Genomic DNA, 20,422 nt, shown 5'->3' with positions numbered 1-20,422 from the left:
GTCAGTGAAAGTGGCAAAGGAAAGGTCTCTGAAAATTTTTTCCTACATAAAAGCAATGAGAAAACTGACAGAAATGGTCTTAACTAACATTTTCAGAGCTCTGGAAATTAACCAAAGCTTGCAGCAATCTGGGGAGAGTTTATTCAATACAAATTATGGAATGTCAGCAAGAAGAGAGAGCTTTGTGGCATTTTAACCTCTCCCATCTCCCCATGCTCCTGCCCCACAGCCAACTTGAAAACGAAAAGCCCACAATCTTGGTGAGAACCAGCAGCCCAGTAGCCACTGGAGAGGTGAGGAGGGAGTTAGAGCAACTCATTCACAGAGAATTGTCATTGTTTGACCGGCCCATTGGTTTCCCAGGAAGACCCATTCTCATGGTTGTCATTACTTGACCTGATGCAGAGTTCCCCTGGTCTGAACAGCCTTTTCCCCAAATACATTTGTCAAAAAATAACCAGAGGCAACTATTTAACATCACAGCTGCCTGAGGGGGTGTAATATTTGGGGCAAACAAAAAACTAACCAAAAAGCTGCCAAGGAAAAGCTGGGGAATAAGATATCTATATGAGCTTTGAAAATCTCCAACATACTCCTAGGGCTCTAGGAGGCCATGTGCTTACAGGGAGCTGTGTTTATGTAAGGAGTAAAGATTAAGGCAGAATTGTGTTAAGTAAAAATTAGAAAAGGCCACTGTTTTGAACTGAGCTCCTGCTCTAGGCCCAACAGACCAGACCAAACCAGAATGGAGCCACTCAGGCATGGGATCATGTAATCAAACTAAACTTTAGTAACAGGCCAGTTTTCCAACCAAGCAGAGGGGGCCCAGTCAATCTGAGCCAGAGGGTAAGGAAGTTCCCTCTTCCTTAACCCTATAAGGAAAGTAACTTTGAGATGATCAATCTACTTTTTGTACCCTGTTTCTGCTTCTTTTATACCTATAAAACCTATCGCTGCTCAGCCCACAGGAGCTCACAGGAGCCTTTCTAAATCTTTAGATGGGATGCTGCCCAATTTGTTAATCTCTAAGAAAAGCCCATTAGAATATATCCCTATGTTCAAGGTAAGCTTTGTGAACAGGGTATTCAGTACCTGTGGATCTCAACCCACACTGAGGGTCACTCTCCTACTGGGGCCCCCATCAGATTGGCAATATGTCACATGTGGACTATTCATGCCTGGAGGGAAAGCTCCAAATACAGAGGTGACAGGTCCACAATGTTTCAAATCCCCACCTACGGCTGCCACTGCTAATCTTCACCAGTGTGTTGTCAATCTAGGTACTACTAGGTACTCTAATGAAACAAAAAGAGGAAAGATTTGTTTCCCCAGCCTCTACCCTCTTCTCATACTTTGTGGCTGGAGGTGTTTCTGTCTATTAATCGGGGTGCTGGCTGGCTGTCCAGGTATTACAATCAAGGCTGTGTGTCCCCATCCTGAGACTACCTCTGTGGACACCCATTGCCCTTCCTGCTTGACCCAGAACTTTCAGCCTCAATTGTCCAGTCCAGGAAGGGAGATCTTGTACTGCACAAATTTAACAGGTCTGATAACGTTGCCCACCTGAGTAGAAGAATCAGATGTCCCTGGAGCCACTAATGGGACCCTAACATCCTGGAACTCTTTGGTCTCATCCACTACCCCTGTGGAGTCCCATAAAAGAGAGGTGCCCAGGTGAAGCATCACCACCAGATTAGAGTTAGGGGGCCCCATCTGGGGTATTATGACAGCCTGAACCACAAACTACCCCAGAGATGTGCACTCCATAGGGAAAAAGAAAAAAAGAGACTGGAATTCCACAGGCACAGCCTAATCAAGCACTGTCCAGTCCATGTCCACCTCAAGCCCCACCAAGCTCAGTGTTTCCAGCATGTGCTGCAGTATTTACTGTGCATCCTTCCCTAATCAGGCAAGGGTACCAGCCCATTAGCAGACCACCTTTCTTCAGTTGCTACTTGAGTCAGCCACTCCATCATTCATTGGCTCCATTGGCCTGAAGGTGATATGAGTGCAAACTCATATTCCATGAGTTTGAGCTCATTGTTGTGTTGCTTGGGCAGTAAAATATATTCTTTGGTCAGAGCGAAGTCCCACAGGGTATCCAAAAACATGACATAGTTCTTTTTAAGAGCATCTATGGTAGTTTCAGAGTTTATGTTGGTTTAGAATGGTAATACCACAGCCTGAGTAGGTGTCAATGGCAATGAGGACATGAGTGCCCATGGCAGGAGGCCAGAGGCCTGTTGTGGTCAATCTGCCACACCAGGGCAGTTTCTAGCCCTCAGTTAATGAATCCCAATTCCTCTCTTTGAACAATTTGTGCCCCTTGGCAAGAATCACAAGGTTGTACTGTGTCCCTAGTCTCGGCATCTTCCAGGATGCTCGTTCTTTCATCTGAGGCGGATGTCTTAGTCCATTTTGTATTGCTATAAGGAAATACCTGAGGCTGGGTAGTTTCTAAAGAAAAGAGGTTTATCTGGCTCACAGTTCTGCAGGCTGTACAAGAAGCATGGTGCCAGCATCTGCTCAGCTTCTGGAGAGGTCTTTTGTGTGGTGACACAAGTTGGCAGAGAAGGCCAAAGGGGAAGCAGGCACATGCTGAGAAGGGCCAAACTCGAGGAGTGTCCTGACTTGATAACAACCCTCTCCCGTGGGTGCTAATACATCCTCCCAGAACCAATCCAGTCTTGTGAGAGCAAGAACTCCATCACTACCAGGAGAATGACACTAAGTAATCAGTGAGAGATCCACCCCCATGACCCAAACACCTCCCACTGGGCCTCACCTCCCAACACCATCACTTCTGGCAATCAAACAAACGATATCCAAGCCATAGCAGTGGACTTTCAGTGGTCAATTGTTGCTGGCTGTGGGGCACAAGCTTAATTGGCACAAGACTTCCATCCATATTCCATTTTAAAAGGTCCTTTGCTATGAGCATCCACAGGAGTGACAAACATTTGTCCCTTCCAGGCAGCAAGCTGCTGTCATAGTTTTTATTCCCACACAGGGGATCCTGTGATGGTTCAGTCACTCAGTCACCATTCTCCTGACCAGATGGCTAGGCTGTTGGCAATGGCCCTTGAGTCAGTGAAAATGTAACAAGATATGGTGGTAGGAATGGCCTCCACAGCTGTCATCACTGCACATAATTCAGCTCATTAGGCAGAATGTCCAATTCCAATCCCAGCCAAAAGATGGCCGTCTGCTGGCTGGGGGGCAGCTGCAGTCCAGTGGACTCCGTTTGCCTTTAGTTTTGCAGAGCCATCAGTAAGCCAGGTCATACTGTCAGTAGGCATATCTTTGAATCTTGGGTCCCAGGTAGCCACAGGAGGGTTCAGAGCATCCCCCTGTGGGTTGCTTGGTGCTTCTGGGAAGCTGGCTATTTGTTCATGGAGTCTACTGGTCCTAGTTGACTTGGATGTACCTTTTCCATTTAATGATTGAGCTCTGTTGAGCTTGTCCGCTTTTATTGGTGGGATTTGTAAGCACCCAGTACAGGTCACAGCATCATAGGTGGCACTCCTGCCCTAAAATGCTCAGTCTCCTCTAGTGCCCAATAGCAAGCAAGGAGTTGCCCTTCAAAAGGGGTGTATGTGGTGGCCACCACAGGCAAGTCATGTGTCCAATAGCCAAGAGGCTGGTGCACCCCAGTGGCAGTTTCCTGTTGCCACAGATTCCAATCAGCATGCTTGGTGGTCATAGATGCGTGCAGTCTCATTGAGCTAGCAGGCTCCAGAGGTCCCAAAGGCAGTACCTGAGCCATGGCTTGTTGAACTGCTTCCAAGTCCTGCTGCTGCAAGGGGCCCCATTCAAAATTGGTGGTTTTGTGGGTCACCTTGACTAAGAAGGCCAAAAGAACACCCAGTAGAGCATATGCTGTCTCCTGTACACAAATAGGCCGATCAGCTATTGGGCCTCCCGTTTATTTGTGGGTGTCACCAGGGCCAACAATTATACTGGGGATACTTTTTTGGCTTCCTATACAAGTGACCCCTAGGACATGCACCTGTTGTGCTGAGTCCTGGACTTTATCTGGATTTATAGTCCAGCCAACACCAGTTATTGTATCAATGGCCTGTTTTTCAGTAGGCCCGACTATCAGGATGTCATTTATGCAATGGATGACTAAATCTTCCATGAGGACTTGGGCCTGTTGAGGGTCAAGCCCCACCCACTGGTGGCATATCGCAGGGGAACTGAAGTATCCCTGTGGAAGAATAGTGAAAGTATTATGCAGGCAGTTCCTTGTGAATGCAAATTGGTCACAAGGGGATTGAGTAAAAGCACTAACCAAGTTAATAACAGCACGCTGATCTCTAGTAGGGGTTCCCACTGTCTCAGTGACAATGATGACATCTGACACCTCATGGGCCCAGGGCAAACCCCAACATTCAGCCTACATTCCATCTACCATCAGCCACCATACCCTGGAGGCTTTTCAATCAGCCAGACTGAGCTGTTACATTGACAGGGTAGTTTGTAACATTCCTACAGGAGTGCATCCCAAATTCACAGAGTAATATCCTGTTCTCCACTTGGTATGCAGTACTGTATTAGTGGAATAACCCATTGAGGCTTGGGGAATTTAGGTGGCAGATAGAGTGGACACACCTCACTGTTATGGCTCAAATTCTCAGCTGTGAGGGGAAATACCCTCAGACAGTGGTGATGTTCTGTGCTACAAGCAGCCAAAATATCAATGCCTGTAATGCACTCAGCACAAGGAACCATGGTCACCAGCACTCAAAATGGCTCAAAGAGCCTCACTCGCAAGCACATAAGTACCACAAGCAGATAAGCACCATGGATCACCACGTTAACCCCCAAATCATCCAATGACATCAGTTTAATTTTTCCCCTAAGGAAATCCAGAAATATTGTCATATGGGCACCAGTATCCAGGAGCCCCAGAAAAGTCTGAATCTCTTTCTTTTCCCATTTATCTTGACAGAGGTATAAGATCACTGTCTCCAGTGAGAAGCCGGGAGCCTTGGCCTCATTCCTAACTGTGCCATTCAGCCTGAGACATTTGAGTCTGCAATATCCCTTTATCAAACAAACACACCATCCAGGCTGTATGAGACTTTCTGGCTTTTGTCCACATCTTCCCTTTTATTGTCTGATGTCCTCTTCAGAGAATGACCTCATTTCAATAGTCTAGTTTTCAGCAATGCCTTCTGTTGTTCAGCACTTTTTGGAAACAGGCCTTACTTGAGGCCTGCAAGCAACCTGGACCAGGCAGGATTCCCTGCAGAGGGCCCCCCATTCCCCCCAGACATCATCTGTGGCCCCTGGGACACCATGGGAGTTGACATTATGTTCCATTTGTCCCTGGGCAGCGAGCACCTCAGTCAGTCTATGACTCCTCAGAGGAGCTGGTACCACCCTCGGGCAATGGGGCTGACAAGCCCTTGCCTTTCCACCATGTGATGGTCTATTTCCTTGGCAACCCTGAACACCATGTCAAACTGTTAAGCTGAACATCCTGCACCAGTGACCAGTCCCAGGGGAGAGGAACACCATGCACTGGTTACCAACCCCAGGAGAGGGCTCCAAACACTTCTGCCCATTTCATCTTGGTATAGGAGTCACCAAGGGAAACACAACACTTTACTTATGTAGAGAAGAGACAAAGCAAAATCAGCTTCAATCGTATGCATTTGTCCCCCATGCCAGCAGATCCCCCCAACAGCCAATGTAAGGCAATTTGCTATGGACACCCCTCTCATGCCACGGATGGACTCTGACCCCTCTCCTGTGGAGTTGGAAATACCAAAAACTGGGGGCATATCTGAGGGCCATTAACATATACACTTAAGCAGAACAAAGGGGCACACATTGAGTCTAAAATGGGGAAACAGACTCCCATGAAGGGCCTGGAACAGGCCACGTGAGCCCTTTATCTCTAGGTAAGGAAGTGTTCCAAGCCCAAGACCCATTCTTATATGGCTGAGTGAGGGTCAAAAGCCTGCATGCATGAGACTGGTTTTCCCAACACAATAATTAGCTGACCAGTAAGCTAACTAAGCAGACACTGCAGTAGCCACACATGACAAAGAATACAGACTTCACAGAATTCGTTCAGAAAAATCAATAAACAAACAACTACAAGAACAAGTAACAACCAAAAACTCTGGAGAGGAGGGAGACTCCAATTACTGAAACTGCCATGTTATATTATTTAAAATACCAGTGTTCAACAACAAAAAAATGAGATACGCAAAGAGAGAAGGAAGTATGACTTCCCAAGTATGACAGCCATAGAAGCTATCTCTGAAGAATCTCAGACGTTGAACTTACTAGAAAAAGACTTTAAATCAGCAATTTAAAATATGTTCAAAGAACATATGTCTAAGAAACCATGCCTTAGAAGTAAAGGAAAATATCAGAATGATGTCTCACAAATAGAGAATATCAGTAAAATTACAGAAACTGTTTTAAAGAACCAAATAAAAAACTGAAGTTTAGAAGCATAATAACAAATAAAAAATTTACTAGAGGGGCTAACCAGCAGATTTTAGCAGGCTGAATAAACAGAAAACCTTTTTTTTTTTTTTTTTTTTTTGAGATAGAGTCTTGCTCTCTCGCCCAGGCTGGAGTGCAGTGGCGCGATCTTGGCTCACTGCAAGCTCCGCTTCCCAGGTTCATGCCATTCTCCTGCCTCAGCCTACCAAGTAGCTGGGACTACAGGCATCCACCACCATGCCCGGCTAATCTTTTTGTATTTTTTTTTTAGTAGAGATATGGTTTCACCGTGTTAGCCAGGATGGTCTCGATCTCCTGACCTCGTGATCTGCCTGCCTCAGCCTCCCAAAGTGCTGGGATTACAGGCATGAGCCACCGCACCCGGCCCAGAAAACTTGTTTTAATTTTCTATTTTAATTTTTGTAGGTACCTAGTAGGTACTATATATCTACATATAATATATATAGTATATACATACATATACTATACACACACATATATATATTTACATGTATATATATGGTACATGAAATGGTTTTTGGTTTTTTGTTTTTTGTTTTTTTGATATGGAGTCTCTCTCTGTCACCCAGGTTGGAGTGCAGTGGCACAATCTCAGTTCACTGCAACCTCCATGTCCCAGGTTCAAGCAATTCTCCTGCTTCAGCCTCCCTAGTAGCTGGGAGTACAGGTATGTGCCACCACACCTGGCTAATTTTTTGCACCTTTAGTAGAGACGAGGTTTCACCATGTTGGCCAGGCTGGTCTCAAACAGCTGACCTCAGGTGATCCACCCACCTCAGCCTCCCAAAGCATTGGGATTACAGGCATGAGCCACCAAGCCCAGCCATGGAATGTTTCAATACAGTCACGCAATGCTTAATAACCGCATCATGTAAAATGGGGTATCCATCCCCTCAAGGATTTATCCTTTGTGTTACAAACAATCTATACTCTTTTAGTTATTTTTAAATGTACAATTAAATTATTATTGACTATAGTCAACCTGTTATGCTATCAAATGCTGGGCCTTATTCTTTCTTTCTAACTATTTTTTGGTCCTCATTAACCATCCCCAACTGCCCCCACCCTGCACTACCCTTCCTAGCCTCTGGCTACCATCCTGCTGCTCTCTATGTCCATGAGTTTAATTGTTTTGACTTTTTGATCCCACAAATCAGTGAGAATACACAATGTTTGTCTTTCTGTGCCTGGCTTACTTCACTTAGCATAATGAACTTTAGTTTCATCCATGTTGTTGCAAATGACAGGATCTCATCTTTTTATGGATGAATAGTACTCCACTGTGAATAGGTACCATTGTGAATAATATCCATTCATCTGTTGATGGAAACTTAGGTTGCTTCTAAATTTTGGCTATTGTGAACAGTACTATGACAAATTTGAGAGTGCAGGTGTCTCTCCAATATACTGAGAATCAGAAAACTTGAAGGTTAGTCAGTTGGGGTTATCTAGTTTGAGGAACAGAAATCAAAAAATAGAATGAAGAAAATAAAAACAGAGTGTCAAAAGACTGTGGCCACCACAAGCATGCTAACATACATATCATAGGAATTCCAGAACAAGAGGAGATAGAGATGGGGATGGAGGGAGAACATTTGAAGAAAAATACTGGGCCAGGTATGGTGACTCACACCTGTAATCCCAGAACTTTGGGAGGCCATGTGGGTGGATCATGTGAGGTCAGGAGTTCAAGACCAGCCTGGCCAACATGGTGAAACCTTGCCTCTACTAAAAAAAATAGCCAGGCATGGTGGTGCACACCTGTAGTCCCAGCTACTAGGGAGGTTGAGGCATAAGAATAACTTGAACCTAGGAAGCAGAGGTTGCAGTGAGCCAAGATCACATCACTGTATTCCAGCCTGAGTGACAGAGCGAGACTCTGTCTCCAAACAAAAAGAAAGAAAGAAAGAAAGAGTGGCTGAAATTTCCCCAAATTTTATGAAAAACATTAATCTACACATCCAAGAAGTTCAACAAAATCCAAGTAGAATAAACTCAAAGAGGTCTACATTTAGACACATAATAATCAAACTGTCAAGAGACAAGGACAGAAAGAATCTTAAAAGCAACAAGAGAGAAGTGACTCACCAAGTACATTAAAGCCTCAATAAGATTAACAGTTGATTTCTTATCAGAAACAATGGTGGTAAGAAGGCAGTTGAATAACGTTCAAAGTTCTGAAAGAAAAAAAAGGACTGTCAACAAAGAATTCTATATCCAGAAAAACTAATATTCAAAAATGAAGGAAAAATTAAGGGATTCCTACATCAACAAAAACTGAGAGAATCTGACACTAGTAAACATGGCTTAAAGGAAGTCCTTCAGGCTGAAATGAAAGAGTACTAGTCAACAATTTCAGTCTAAAGGAAGAAGTAAAGGACATCAGTACCAATAACTACATAGTTAAATATAAAAGATAATATAAATGTATTTTTTGCTTGTAACTCTTTTTGTTCACCTGACTAAAAGACAAATATATAAAGCAATACTTAGATGTGTTGATGAGCATACAAATGTATAAATATGTAATTTGTATGGCAATACCAGCATAAAGAAAAGGGGTAACAGAGGTATATAGGAAAAAAATTCCTATATACTATTGAAATTAAATTCACATTAATTGAAATAAACTGTTCTATGTTAATTATAATTCCTAGGGCAACTATTGAGAAAATAACTAAAAATATATAGTAAAAGAAATGACAAAAGAATTAAAATGGGACACTAGAAAATACCTATTTAGATAACAAGAAGCAATAATTGAAGCATAGAACTACATATAAGACATAAAACACATAAAAAATGAATAGCGAAATGCTATGAGTAAATCCTATTCTTTTCTATCAGTAATTTAATTAAACGTAAATGGATTAAACTTGCCAATTGAAACCAGAGATTGGCAGAATGGATTTTAAAAACATAATCCAGTTATATTCTTTCTACAGGAGACACATTTTAGTGTCAAAGATAAAAACAGATTGAAAGTAAAAGAATGAAAAAAAAAGGTATGCCATGCAAACAGTGACCAAAAGAAGGCTGGAGCAGCTATACTAACGTCAGATAAAATAGACTTTATGACAAACACAGTTATGTGATACAAAGAACATTTATAACAATAAAGGGGTCAATCCCTCAAGAAGATATAACAAGTATAAACATGTATGCAACTAACAAGAGAGCCCCAAAATACATGATACCAAAATTGTCAAAATTGAAGGAAAAAATTAAAAATTCAACAAAAATAGCAAGAAACTTAAACACACAATTTTCAATAATAGAACAACTAGACAGAGGATCAACAGGAAATGGAAGATTTGAACAGCACTACAAAACCGCCTAGAGCTAACAGACATCTGTAGAACACTTTTTCCAACAATAGCAGAATGTACATTCTTGCCAAGCACACATGGAGCATTCTCCTATCAGAATAGAACATATATTAGGCCATAAAACAGTTTCAAAACCTCTAAAAAGACGAAAATCATACAAAGTATGTTATCTGACCACAATGGAATGAAATTAGAAATTAATAACAGAAGGAAATTTGGTAAATTTACAAATATGTGGAGATTAAAAACACTGTTGGCTGAGCCAGCTTTAAAGATGGGCTGGATACAATATGTGACTGTCAGTTTCAGACTTCTGTAATAGAAAGCATCCTAGCTGGATTGCTAAGCATGAGATGAAGTTCTTGGTCAGGTGCAGTGGCTCATGCCTATAATTCCAACACCTTGGGAGGCCAAGGCAGGGGTTACCTGCAAAGGAAGCAAAACCAGGTTGGCCCCAGGTTTTTTTCCTACCAGATATTAGAAGACAAGAGTTCTCAATGGAGATGGGAAGAAGGCTGAAAGTAAAGGATTCAGATCAATAGTGTTTCCATATTGCTTATGAAAGTAATAAACAAGAATAAGCTATCAACTTAAGTGTTCAAGGAATCAAAAATGATCCTATACATCTGTCCATTTTTAAAAAGCAAGCAACCGGGAAATGAGTCTAACTTAACTTGTGATAGGAAGAGACACAGAATAAAAATGATCAGTGATGGTTTTGGGAACCAGCTAAAACCTAACATATTTTAAAACTCTCTAAATTTGGGACACTACTACGTGCCTAATTGGATGACCCAAAAAAAGAAAAAAAAAGAAAAAGAAACTTGACAATACTGAGTGATGGTGAAAACACAAAGCCAGTGAAACTCTCATATATTGCTGGTGCGAATGAAAAACAGTATGGCCCCTCTGGAAGACAGTATGGTAGTTTCTTAAAATGTTAAGCCGATAAGAGGCGGACATACCAATGTCTCCCCTTGGAGGCCATGGAAAGTGAGTCATGGACTCAGGTCATGTGGCAGCAGCTCCACTATCACCTCGCCCAGCTTCCCAAGGGTCAGCCTAGGGCCCAGCTCCACAGAAGATCACAGCCCCTGCATGGCACTGCAGCCACCACAGGCCTCTGCCCAGTAACCATGGATCCCACAGCCACAGCAAAAACCAAAGAACACCCCAACATTCCACCGGGAACCCAGGTATTAACTGGAAGCCTGGATTGGTCTCTTTTATGGTCAGTTAGAAAAGAAAATTTAGGCCGGGCACAGTGGCTCATGCCTGTAATCCCAGCACTTTGGGAGGCCACAGCGGGCGGATCACCTGAGGTCAGGAGTTCGAGACCAGCCTGGCTAACATGGTGAAACCCCGTCTCTACTGAAAGTACAAAAAATTAGCTGGGCGTGGTGGCAGGCGCCTGTAGTCCCAGCTACTCGGGAGGCTGAGGCAGGAGAATGGCGTGAACCCGAAAGGTGGAGCTTGCAGTGAGCCAAGATTGCGCCACTGCACTCCAGCCTGGGCTACAGAGCAAGACTCCATCTCAAAAAAAAAAAAAAAAATTAGCCGGGCATGGTGGTGGCCACCTGTAATCCCAGCTACTCGGGAGGCTGAGGCAGGAGAATCACTTGAACCCCGGAGGCGGAATTCCTCAGTTGCAGTGAGCTGAAATCACACCATTGCACTCCAGCCTGGGTGACAACAGTGAAACTTTGTCTCAAAAAAAAAAAAAGAAAAGAAGAAAATTTATAAATAAAATACATTTTGTCCATTACTACTAATGATCATTCTTCTTTTCCTTTCTCATTGTTTTTGTAACTATATAAAATTAAAATGTAGTAAAATGTGCACATGTTAAATGCATGGCTTTATAGAGTTTTAAACTTTATATTCCTTATAGTATACCACAGCCTTATCAATATATAGATCATGTCTATTAACACATAAAATATTTCCTTGTGGCCAGGTGCTGTGGCGCATGCTCATAATCCCAGCGCTTTGGGAGGCTGAGGTGGGCAGGTCACATGAGGTCAGGAGTTCAAGACCAGACTGGCCAACATGGCAAAACCCCATCGCTACTAAAAATACAAACATTAGCCAAGCATGGTGGCAAACGCTTGTAGTCCCAGCTACTCAGGAGGCTGAGGCACAAGAATCACTTGAACCTGGGAGGCAGACGCTGCTGTGAGCTGAGATTGCACCACTGCACTCCAGCCTGGGTGACACAGTGAGACTCTGTCACAAAAAAAAAAAAAAAAAAAAATCTCCTTGTAGCTTTTTAACCAATACCCACTCACTCTACCATATGCAGGCCCTGTTTTGATTTATATTAACATACATTATTTTAGCCATTTCTTCAACTTCATAAAAATTAATCACAATGTATACTTTGAAAAAAATGTTGAACATACACTTAACATACGACCCAGCAACCCTACTTCTAGATTTTTAGGCTAGAGGAATGAAATATGCTCACACCAAAACCTGTTCCTTCAGGTTTTTGGATATTTTTTGTGGGAGCGGGGGGAGCATTTGGCTTTGCGTGCGTGTGTGTGTGTGTGTGTGTGCGTGTGTGCGCGCGCGCGCGTTTCAGAGTCTCACTGTGTTGCCCAGGCTGGAGGGCAGTGGCATGATCTTGGCTCACTGCAACCTCCACCTCCCAGGTTCAAGTGATTCTCATGCCTCAGCCTCCCAAGTAGCTGGAATTACAAACACATGCAACCATAGCCAGCTAATTCTTCTGTATTTGTAGTAGAGACAGGGTTTCACTATGTTGGCCAGGCTGGTCTTGAACTCCTGACCTCAAGTGATCTACCCACCTCAGCCTCCTAAAGTGCTGGGATTACAAGTGTGAGCCACTGTGCCTGGCCCTGTTCCTTAATGTTTATAGCAACTTTGTTCATAATATCCCAAAACTGGAAACAATCCAAATGCCTTTCATTGGGTGAATAAACAAACTTCAGTACATCTATACCACAGAATACTACTTGGCAATGAAGAGGAATAGATATTGGTTTACACAACAACTTGAATGAAGTTAGGAAGAGGATCCACATTCTAATTGTCTGCCTGAGGGATGATTTGATAGGTATCAAAGGTCAAAACATGCCATTATAAAGCAGGAAAAAGATATGAACTTTTATTTGTTTAAAGCTCAAGTTTGTGATGCAGATAAATTCTGAAAAATATAAGAGGAATAAAAACCCAGGAAACTCACTTATAGGTCATTCATACTTTAAATTATGACTTCCTTCCCAATTTCCCTGCCACTGTTGTTTTCAGAACCCTCAGAGAGCTTCCTCATTCACTGTGTCCAGGGTTTTTGTTTCATTCAGTAGGAAATACAGAGTGGAGCGGCTTACTCCATCCATTTCCACTCTCCCGTTTGTAAAACCAGCTGGATTATGGCAGATGAGGGTGGACCTCCAGAAATTTGACACAGTGCCCTGACTGTTGTAGTATCTTTACTGGAACAGCCCAATGCAGCCTTAGGTACTTACTATGGAGCTATTAATCTGGAAAATGTGTTCTTTTCAATACTCAAGGTAACAAGCTCAGAAGCAAATTGCACTCACTTGGGATAAATAACGGTACACACTCATTCTTGCCCCTGCTCTCTCTTGTTCTTAAAAGAAGTTATCCATGGCTGGGCACAGTGGCTCTCACCTGTAATCCCAGCACTTTGGGAGGCTCCGGTGGGTTGATCGCTTTGAGCTCAGGAGTTTGAGACCGGCCTGGGCAACTCGATGAAACCCCGTCTCTACTAAAAATACAAAAATTAGCTGGGCGTGGTCCTAGCTACTCAGGAAGCTGAGGCTTGAGAATTGCTTGAACCCAGGAGGTGGAGTTTGCAGTGAGCCGAGATCGCACCACTGCACTCCAGCCTAGGTGACAGAGTGAGACCCTGTCTCAAAAAAAAAAACAACAACAACAAACAACAACAACAAAAAAAAACAAGCTATCCATTTGTAAATTACTGATTTCTTTAAGGCATTGTCTCCATAAACTTTTCATAAAGCATCAATGATTTCACCATTCACTCATCTAAGTTTCACCATAAATTTGATGTGTATTCTTGCTTCAATTTTAGCAGGATTCACGTGGCTTTGACAGGGTTTTTTTTTTTAAGTGATGTCTTATCCTTCTTAGTGCCTCAAACCAGATCCTGTTCAACATGTTATAACAAATTAGTTCAAGTTTATTTTGGTGCAAAAAGAATTTGGAAATGCAGGCATAGTTTCTTCATAATATGCATTTTCCATAAACTTTTTGGAGAACTTCATAGACTAAGAGATTAACTGTAGAGATTTGACCTTACAGAACCATGGGAGTGGGTCACATAGTCCTTGTTAGGCTGTTGTTTTGCATCTGGTGCTGAGCCTGAAGCCAGCAGGGCAGGCAGACAGGAAGGGGAGATGGATGTGAAGTGAGGAAGAACAAGGAAAAACTGAAACCTGCTTTAGGGTCTCTGCACCTCCAAGTCCACAGATGCAGGGGCACAAGGAAGGTTTTCTACTCCTTCAGTGAACATATTTGAGAGCCTGGGCGTTTGGTAAGGCCGTGGAATAGAAGCCAGAGACTGGGTGCTAGTCCAGACACTGCCCCCACTGTGTGTGACCCTGAATGCAAGATAGCCAAGACCAGTCGCAATCCCACAGCCCTCTTTTTTTTTTTTTTCGAGACGGAGTCTTGCTCTACCGCCCAGGCTGGAGTCCAGTGGCGTGATCTGGGCTCACTGCAAGCTCCGCCTCCCGGGTTCACGCCATTCTCCTGCCTCAGCCTCCTGAGTAGCTGGGACTACAGGCACCCGCCACCACGCCCAGCTAATTTTTTGTATTTTTAGTAGCCTGGCTAATTTTTTGTATTTTTGGTAGAGATGGGGTTTCACCATGTTAGCCAGGATGGTCTCGATCTCCTGACCTCGTGATCTGCCCGCCTCAGCCTCCCAAAGTGCTGGGATTCCCACAGCCCTCTTGAGCATGAACAGCAGCGCAACCGCAGAACTCACTACACAACATCCTCCTCTTTGGGGCTCAGTCTTCCAAGGTAAGAAATGGGAAGCTTTTAGCTATTGAGTCTTTGCTTCAGATAAAACTCTGTCCCCAGGAAGATCACCACTTGACATACGCTAAAGCTAAACGTAGCTCCCTTAGTTTCTCCCTTGTATTAGTTATCTATCACTAATACATAACAAAGTATGCCAAAACTTCGTGGCTTAAAATAACATGCATTATCTCACAGTTTCTGTGGGTCAGGAATATAGAAACTGCTTAGCTGGGTGGCTCTGTCTCTTGCGAGGCTGGAGTCAGGATGTTTGCCATGATCATCCAAAGGCTTGACTAAAGCCTCAGAGAATACAAGACTGTTCATATACGCAGCTGTGGCTGGAGACTTCTCAGTTCCTGGCCACCAGAATCCCTGCACTGGGCTGCTTGAGTGTCCTCACAACATGGCAGCTGGCCTCCTCAAAACACGTGATCCAAGAGAGAGAAAGAAGGAAGCTGCAGTACCTCTTTTTGACCTCACCTCAGAAGTCACACACTATCACTCTGTGCCATAACCTACTCACTAGAAGTGAGTAAATCCACCCCAAATGCAAGGAGAGGAGAATGGGGCTCTCCCTCTTAAGGGGGAGCATCAAAGAATTGTGGTTATGTTATAAACAACTATACTCTCTCCATTCCACATGTTACCCTGGTCATTTCCTTCAATGGCCAAAGTCCCAGGAGCAGGCCTTCTTAAATAAATGAGTCTTTCCTCGTTAGGTAAATTCTTCAATCTCCCTTGAAAGTGCAAATGGCTATAGTCCAGTGTTTTTGCTTTGTATTATTGTTTTGATTATTCATTTAATGGTAATTTTTCCTTCCCGCTTCATTCAGACCAGATAAAAGCAGAAATACTCTAGTGGAAGTGGGGGTGAGGGGCACAGTTTCAAAATCTCTGCCATCTGTCGTGTCTCCTCCAGTGTTGGCAGGTGTGAGACGACTTTAGATGGTTCCCAGATATAGCATGAAACAACCTTGAGTCACTAAGGGGAAATGTTTCTGTTCCTTTTATAATTCTTCTTTCCTTATTCTGATTGCAACAAGGAAAGAGTGTCAGTTGGGAGCTAGCCTGTCTTCCATTTGCATCTACTTAGCAGTTACCCTGTATTTCAGGAAGTTGATGGTGAAACTTAAAATATGTAAAGTTTCCTGTTATAATAGATTTCTTTAAAAATAGGAAGACACCCAAAAGGAAAATATTAAGTAAATAAAGATAATGGTGGCCTGTATCTGGCACAAGTCACGGAGGTGATATGTGAATGACTGGAATTCGGGGGGCTTAGGGACCATCCCTCCAATGCCTGATCAGCCTGGCTACTGGATTTCCTGAAGCCAAGCTCTCCAGGCCCCTAACCTTGCGCCAGCGCTCACACTGTATGTCCTGTGGCCACTAGAGGAAGCTGTTGCACATATACGTACTTCTCAGCTACCACCCTGGGGATGAACACTAACATCTATGTAGCATAACTCCTTTAAGGATAGCATCTAATATTCCCAGAGATGGGGTCTCTAAGGCCCAAAGTCACAGAGCTTGTGAGCAGTGGATCCAGAATCCAAATCCCAGCAGTCAGACTCTGGAGCTCAGGCTATTTGTCATAGGTTGAAAACTCATGAGCTCCAGCCAAATCCGATGCATTGTTATTTTTTTAGATTTTGCTTTGAATGCTTGATTGTTCTCCAGTTGGATGCTAAATACAAATGCGCTCATCATATCCCCCAACTAGCACACCAAGTTGTCTTACATTTTTAACTGTTTAGCTCCTAAAGCAGATTTTCAGATCTACCAGTAAAAATACAGGACACCCAGTGAAATTTACATTTCAAATCAATGACAAATAATTTCTAGTGTAAGTATGTCCCAAATATTTCATGGGACATACTTACACTAAAAAAAAAATTCATCATTTATCCAAAATTTACATATAACTGGGCTTTCTATATTTTACCTGGCAAACTTACTGATATGGTTTGGCTGTGTCCCTCCCCAAATCTCATCTCTGTAGTTCCCATAATCCCCACAGGTCATGGGGCACCAGGTGGAGATAATAGAATCATGGGGGCAGTTCTCCCCCATCCTGTTCTTGTGATAGCAAGTTAATTCTCATGAGATCTGATGGTTTTATAAGGGGCTTCCCCCTTCACTGGGCACTTATTCTCTCTCCTGCCGCCTTGTGAAGAGGTGCTTTCTGCCATGATTGTAAGTTTCCTGAGGCCTCCCCAGCTGTGCAGAACCGTGAGTCAATTAAACTTCTTTCTTTATAAATTACCCAGTCTTGGGTATTTCTTCATAGCAACGTGAGAACTTACGCTTACTCTAAAAGCATCTTTGCATTTGAAACTCCTGCTCTGTCCCTCATTCCCCCACAGAGGGGAATATTTATAGAGAATCTACTATGTGCTAGTTTTGAGTGGGACCCAGAGAAATAAAAGGCTCTGCAGCAGGCTGCAAACAGCCCTGATGCTTCAGCTATGTGGTGGTCAGGCAGATCCCCCCCACCATGGTACTGAAACTCTCTGGGATCTATAACGATGCCATGTGGACTTTCTGGCAAGCCCCAATGAGGGAGTCACAGACTGCTAGATTTCTGGAGCAAAGCCATGCTGTCTTCAGCAGGGAACTGTACACCATGAGAAAAACAGCTCCTGACATGCTACAGGGCCCTGGTCAGGAAGGGGCACCTGATCACAGGGCATCAGTAACCATGAGGCCAGAAGTGCCCATCAGGAACTGGTCACTGTCATCCACCAAGTCATCAGGTCAGCAGGACCAACAGCAATCCTTCATCAGGCAGAAGTGGCGTCTGATCTAGTGGGGGCTCAAAAAGGTCCAGGGAGCATAAGTAAACTACCCGGACCTTCATGTCACCTACTAGTGTTACATCCAGCTTCTCCCTGGGTGCACACCCATGGCCCCATAGACGTTCCCGAGGATCAGCTGATGGAGAAGGAAAAATTCTAAGCTTCATTCATGAGTAGGTCAGCTCAGTATGTTGGAGGAAGCCAAAAATGGATGATGTTTCACACCCTCAGGAGTGACCCTGAAAGACAACAACCTGAGGAAATCTCCCCAGGAGTAAAGCTTCAGGCTGTGCACTTGCTCATCCACTTTGACAAAAGAAACAACTGGAGGTAAGATTTACATGCCAGGTGCGGTGGCTCATACCTATCATCCCAGCACTTTGGGAGGCCAAGGTGGGAGATCACTTGAGCCCAGGGATTTCAGACCAACCTGGGCAACATGACAAAACCCTCTCTCTACAAAATATAAAAAATGAGCCAGGCGAGGTGGTGTACGCCTGTAGTCCCAGCTACTCGGGAGGCTGAGGTGGGAGAATCACTTGAGCCTGGGAAGCTAAAGCTATAGTGAGTCATGATTATACCACTATACTTCAGCCTGGGTGACAGAGAGATGCTGCCTCAAAAAAAAAAAAATTTATAGACACTTGGGCTGGGGAAAATGGTTTAATTGTTTAGTCAGGGACCTAGAAGAAACAAGATTGGAAGACTGGGGACACCAAGGCTGATCTAGTAACTGCCAGTGAGTGTGTGACCTGTCAATCACAGACAAACACTGACCTCCTGCTATGGTACAATCCATTCAAGAGCTCAACCAGCCGGTTTGTAGAAAGTTGACTACAATAGACCCCTTCAGTCCTGGAAAAGGCGTTGATTCACCCTGACTAGGACTGGCATATATTTTCAGAATGGGTTTGCCTTTCCTACCTGCTAAGCCTAAACAGCCATCACTAAACAAGGGCTGGCAGAATGTCTGATTCACTGACACCAGGTCCCACACATCATCACCTTGGACCAATGGAGCCATTTCAGCAAAGGCATTGTGAAGTGGGCAGTGGTTGTGAGATCCATTGGTTTTACTATGTATCACACCATCCAGAAGCTGCCAGCCTGGTAGAATGATGGGAAGGCTCTTGAAGAGGCACAATCTTGTGGGTGATACACTGCAAGGATGCAGTATGGTACTGTCTGCTGCTGTGTAACAAATTATCCCAAACTCAGGACTCTAAAATAATAAACATTTGTTATTTAATGGTTTTTTTGAATCAGGAATTAGGGAGCTGCTGGACTGGGCATTCTGGCTCTGAGTCTGTTGTGAGGTTGCAGTTGAGTTGTTGGCTGGCACTGCAGTTTCATCTGAAGGCTCGACTGAGTGAACATGCTTTCAAGTTTACTCAAGTTGTTGTTGGTCTTCCTCAGTTCCTCACCAGCCATTGATCAGAGGCCTCTTTCCTCACCACGTGAGCCTCTCCACAGGTGGCGTTTTCCTAATAGTATGGCAGCTGGCTTTCCCTAGAGTATGTGATCCAAGAGCTCAACATGAAACCCACGGTCTCATAACCTAATCTCAGAAGTGACATAGCACAACTTCTGCCTATTCTATTGGTCACACAGACCACCCTAGTACAGGGTGAGAGGGGACAACACAAGGGTGTGGATACCAGGAGGTGGGGAATTGGAGGCCAACTTGCAGGCTGGCTGCCATGGGCATCATCCCTTAGGATGTGATACACACCTTAAACCCTGGGCTATTTTATGATGCTGGGTGCTCGGTACATAGAATGCATTGGTCTAGAAATCAGGTACAACTATCTCCCATTCATCATCACTTCCAGTGACACACATGGAGACTTTGAAATTTCCATTCCCAGAACTTTAGTCTCTGTGAGTCTAGAGTCTCTGGTTCCCAGAGTGGGAAGGATCCTTTCTCTAGGGAACTCAATGAGGATCTCACTAAACTTCAAGCTACCACTGTCATTGGGTTGCTTTGGGCTTTTCATGTCAGCAGACCAGCAGATGAAGAAAAGAGTTTTCATGACTGCAGGCGTAATAAACCCTGAGGACGCAGGTGGCTGGGGAAAAGCAGGAATGTGTTTGAAACTCAGGTCATCCATGGGGTGACTCCCATAGTCCCATGCCCAGCTTTGACTCTAAAGAGACAAGGATAATAACCACAGCCTGATAAAGGCTTGATGACCAGGGTGCTCAGATCCTTCAGACATGAGGCCCCTATCACCCCACCAAGACAAGCCACCTGGACAACAAGATTGCTGAGGATGAGGACAATTTGGAACACATAGTAGAGGAGGGAGACTGTGAGTATCTGCTGCAGTCTCATCATCAATTGCAGCATCAGAGACTCTTGTCGATCTCCCAAGTTTCCTGTGAATTATGACTGGATTAGTCCACATAGGCTGCCATAACAAAATACCACAGACTGGGTGGCTTAGACAACAGAAATTTATTTTCTCACGGTTTTGGAGACTGGAAGTCCAAGATCAAGGTGCCAGCAAGACTGATTGCCCTGGAGACCTCTCCTCTTTGGCTTGCAGATGGCCACTACTATGGTTTGAATATGTCTCCCTGCTTCACCAAAATGTATGTGTTGAAACTTAATAGCCAATGTGATAGTATTAACAAGTGAGGCTCTTAAGAGGTGATTAGGTTATGAAGGCTCCTCTTTCATAAATGGGATGAAGTGCCTATATAAAAGAGCCTGATGGAGAAAGCCCCTTTTTGCCATTCTGCCTTCCACCACGTGAGCACACAGTG

Source organism: Nomascus leucogenys, chromosome 13 (genome assembly GCF_006542625.1).
Source record: "Nomascus leucogenys isolate Asia chromosome 13, Asia_NLE_v1, whole genome shotgun sequence".
NCBI lineage: Eukaryota > Metazoa > Chordata > Mammalia > Primates > Hylobatidae > Nomascus > Nomascus leucogenys.
The sequence above is the reverse complement of the archived record's forward strand: the minus strand, read 5'-3'. Positions refer to the sequence as shown.